The sequence below is a fragment of the Notolepis coatsorum genome (assembly GCF_963971535.1).
Source record: "Notolepis coatsorum genome assembly, chromosome: 14".
Taxonomy (NCBI): Eukaryota; Metazoa; Chordata; class Actinopteri; order Aulopiformes; family Paralepididae; genus Notolepis; species Notolepis coatsorum.
Window position 1 is genome coordinate 50,365,099 of NC_140178.1, and position 5,166 is coordinate 50,370,264.

Genomic DNA, 5,166 nt, shown 5'->3' on the forward strand with positions numbered 1-5,166 from the left:
AGGGGCGCTATACCAAAACATTTTGCAAACATGTACAGTACCACGCAACCGACTCATGGCAAGACTTGAGCGATTCGACTCACGCTCACGGCAATGAATCGGCTCTTATGAACGAGTCGCTCAGCTGTTACTACAACAACACACAACCAGTCAAATAAAGTATAGTCTAATTCACAACTTGAAACACAATATATAAATAGAAAAGTTAGAAACAAAACTCGCTCCGTCTCCAAACACACGCAGATCTCTCCCTCTCTCTCCTTCTCTCTCTCACACACAGCGCGACGTGGAATCGATTCGTTACAAAATCAGACCTAGTATATGTAGTATTATATACCAAGAATAACTTCAGTATGAGTACAGGGCTGTACACATATTTTGCATATTGTTAAACGAGCCAAGGCTAGCTATTAAACTATCGATATGAATCGAAAATCTGGGACCCTGATGTAAACAAGACAAACGTCTTTCTCTGGTCTGCATCCCCTTAACAATTGTGTGTATTGAGCCGTACTGTATTGTACCCATTCTGCAATCTGTTAATAAAGTTTTCATTCATTCATTCATTCAAACATAGACGATATTGAACAAGCCATAATCCACGTATTTTCAATCCAAAAGAAAGAGAGAGAGAGAGAGAGAGAGAGAGAGAGAGAGAGAGAGAGAGAGAGAGAAGCGTTATCTGAGTGGCAGAGAGAGAGAGAGAGAGAGAGAGAGAGAGAGAGCATTTTAGTAACGTTACATTTTCAACAAGATTGCTGCTATTTAAACACTTCATGGAAACGGGGTAACGTTAACCTTATGTCGACTGTAGTATTGTATGACCTCGACATAACGTTTAAACGTTAACGTTACTCCGTTTCCATGCAGTAATTATAAAAGTGGCCAGCTAAGCTAACGGAGCTAACAGCTAGCAGTAGCTAACGTTAGCTGAAAGCTGTAACGTTACAACGAATCAGCTGTTGATATTATGCGGCATCAGTAGACAACGTATCATGTATTAAACTAGAGTTAAGATCGCTAATCTACCTTGTTGTTGGCTTGTTGATAAAGTATATCCACTCCATGGCATTGTCCATCCAGCCTGTGTTGATGTCCATCCATTGTCCATGCATGTCCCTCCACACTGCATCCATAATATAGCTTGTTAATAGCCAACAAGTACTGTGAGTGCCTTTGTCCATGTCCGCCTCGAACAGCCTGCAAACTACCTGGTGTTCTATCGCCATGCTCTAAGACAAACTCTAACCTTAACCAACTTTGAAAGAGTGCCTAAGCCTAACCGTTGAAAGAACTTGCCATCACGCTCCAAGACAAATATCTGCATCACACAACACAACAACAGCATAAACTCATGTTGCAAACTGCGGTTACGGAAAGTACCGCGTCGGCCAATCAGAGAGCTTTTAGACGCTCGGCTGCTTGCTAGGTCGTTTCAAACCAGCGCCCGAGTTCCATCATAATACATCATATTCAACGCAAAGCGCGTGGCTGCGACGGATACAGCGATGAACCAGTGCACGGCGGGCACGCGCACTCCAGGCGCAATTGCGCCTAGCCCAGAGAGAAATACGGCGAGGAGAAATGCCTGCGGCTACGGTAATGAAAAGGTCTATATCAGACAGAATCGTCACTTCCTGTTCAGGAAAACTATTATTAATCTTTGTAAAATTAAGTTATATTGTGCATTGGAAACACAAACATACTTAAAATGAGTAAATATTATTCATTTTAAACATGTTTATATTATTTATAGGGCTATAAAACAAAAAACAAAAAAGGTTTTTTTTCTTCTTCTCTCATTTAACAGGTGGGTCGGCGCCCTAGCGCCCCCGGTGGCGAGCCGCCACTGAGCCAGTGGCCTTGTTAGGTTGGAGGGCGCTCAGTTTTTTTTAGTACTGCAGCTGTTGTTACATTGCTCTTTCTTTTCAACATAACTTAAGTTGCACATGATTTCCAAGCGGTTTGGTTTGTAAAAAAACATCTTACATTACGATACAGGAAATTGCTGGCTTTGTGTTTACAGAAGTACATCAGTGTTTACAGTCAGTCAGTGAATATGCCTGACTTTTGTGCAGCCTATATGGATGCTCTAATGAGCGTAGTCTCAAAACGAGAACCTGTGGGATCACCTTTCACATGTAAGATATGACAATATTATGACTATAATTAGGATAATCATTAGTTACTAACTGGATGTATGTACAATACAGGTCCTGCTACACAGGAACAGCACGGCTATGTGAGATAATAGTATTGCAAAATTGTTGTTGACCCAAGGCTTTTTAGAATATGTTGCTACCATTTGTTTACACAATCATTGAATGTTTCTTTTGGACAGCTTTGGACAACTCTTTTTGTGTGGTTGTCTTATTCTTACATACATGCACACATACTGTACATAGGCCTACATACAATTACCCCAAAACATACAATTACCCCAAAAATACGAGAATTTAGGTGTGTATTTTTGTCCTTACCCTTAATGTTAAAGGAAAGAAGGGTGGACAATGTTGACAATAATTTATATATCTGGCTACCTTTCTGACGTTTTTAAGGTTTCCCAAAACCAGAGAGAGGAAGAGGCAGTGGGAACTTGCCCTAAGAAGGAATGGTTTTGTTGCCTCTGGCAGGACAATGCTCTGCAGTGAGCACTTCCGGAGTGAGGACTTTGACAAGACGGGGCAGACTGTCCGGCTTAAAGATGGTGTTGTGCCAACTATTTTGTATAACATTGATAATATATCAATATATAAATATGTGATTAAATGTCGCACTTTAGTTTTTCTTTCTGCAAGTTTGGGAATAAATAATGTAATGTAAATAATGAAGGCGAAGACCTCGGCCCGACAGAGAAGTAGACTACGAGACATGGCGTTCCAATGTGGGGCTTCTTCTCAAAGACACAAAATTGTCTGACCTACACAAGTCCCGGAAACTCCTAGATAGCCTCATGGCACCCGCCATTGACATCATAAAGCACCTGACACCTGAATGTCCTCCAAAAATGTACCTGGAGATCCTCGACTCTGCCTTCGGAACCGTCGAAGATGGAGATGACCTTTTTGCAAAGTACCTCCATACAATGCAAAACAATGGAGAGAAACCTTCAGCTTACCTTCCACGACTACAGGTGATGCTGAATACCACCTACCGAAGAGGAGGCGTAGCTGCAACCGACCTTGATCAGCAACTTCTAAGACAATTCATCAGAGGCTGCTGGGACAACACCATGATAACCGAGCTGCCGCTAGAACAGAGAAAGAGAAATCCACCCACCTTTGCAGAGTTCCTCCTGTTACTCCGCACAGCAGAAGACAAGCACTCTTCCAAAGAATGCCGCATGAGACAGTACCTCAACGTTTCAAAACCAAGGGTATCGAGTAACTACCAAGGCATCTGGAACCAGTGTGAAGAGGAATGCACTTCACAGCCGATCCTGGACACCAGCTCCGAAGTCCAAAGTTTAAAGGCTCTAGTTGCAGATTTACAGACACAGCTCACAAGAATGATACCGAACGACAGCAGGAAAAGACAAGCGAGGCCAGCTCCCAAGCAAGAAACCCCGGCATCAGTTAAACCGAAGCCGACGACTGACAGAGGTACCCCCAAGTCCCAAAAGTCAGAGACTCCAAACTCAAAGAGCAACACAAGCAATAGACCAAGACCCTGGTATTGCTTCAGATGTGGAGAAGATGGACACATAAGACCTCACTGCGAGAGTGAACCGAACCCCTCTCTGGTGGTCTCGAAAAATAAATTACTGGAGGAGAAACAGCATGCATGGGACGCTGAAAATAGAGCCTCCAAGCCTGATTTAAACTAAAGACAGTTTAAATTTTTTTCTGAAGATTGTTTGGTCGCTGTCCCCCAGGGCTCGGTTTTAGGACCCCTTCTCTTCTCCCTCTACACTAAATCACTGGGTAACATTATCACGTCTCATGGCTTCTCCTACCACTGTTATGCCGACGATACTCAACTCTTCCTCTCCTTCCCTCCCTCAGATATCCACGTCTCTGAGCGGATCTCGGCCTGTCTGTCCGACATCTCCGCCTGGATGACGACCAACCACCTCAAACTGAACCTAAGCAAAACAGAATTGCTCCACCTGCCGGCCAAATCTTCCCCCCTGACCGACCTTTCCATCACAGTCGAGAATGCAGCTGTGACCGCGTCCCCGACCGCCAAGAACCTTGGTGTTGTCCTCGACGACCAGTTGAACTTCTCTGCTCACATCGCAGCAACAACCAGAACCTGCCGATTCCTCCTGAGCAACGTCAGAAGGATCCGCCCCTTCCTGACAAAAGAAGCCACCCAACTCCTCGTCCAATCAACAGTCATCTCCCGCCTCGACTACTGCAACGCACTGCTCGCTGGCCTCCCGGCCACTGCCACTAAGCCTCTTCAACTCATTCAGAACGCAGCGGCCCGCCTGATCTCAAACCTACCGAAGTCGGCCCATGTCACCCCACTTCTTAGGGACCGGCACTGGCTCCCCATTGCTGCACAAATCTGCTTCAAGGCCCTCGACCTAGCATACCGTGCGGCAAAGGGAACTGCTCCCGCCTACCTCCGGTCAATGGTCTCTAACTACACACCCTCAAGACCCCTACGCTCTGCATCTTCTGGCCGCCTCAGACCTACTCCTATCCAAGCTCCGGGAGGGTCATCAAAGAGAAGTCGCCTATTCTCAGTCCTTGCCCCACAATGGTGGAATGAACTACCCACCCCAGTTATGACAGCCGAAACACGTCCAATCTTTCGCCGTCGACTAAAGATGCACTTCTTCAACCATTATCTGAATTAAAAAAAAAATAATAATAATAATCTAACCCTAACTAACCATACTGTCATGCACTTGTCCTAATAAACTAACCTACACTGTAGCACTCAACACTTTGATGAACATTGTTACTCAGCTGATAGAGTTGTGCCCTTCCTGATGGCTTGTCGTACAGAACTTGTAAGTCGCTTTGGATAAAAGCGTCAGCTAAATGACTAAATGTAAATGTAAATGTAAATGATGTGGACTTAGCAAGGCCTGTGGCCAGTACTTAATCGAGGACTTCTCTTCTTGTCTTCTCTTGTTATGAAAAACGGTGTTCTTCTTACGGTAGTGAGAGTGTACTTTTGCCTTTTTTGTTGTGATGGAGGGTTGTGTGTGTC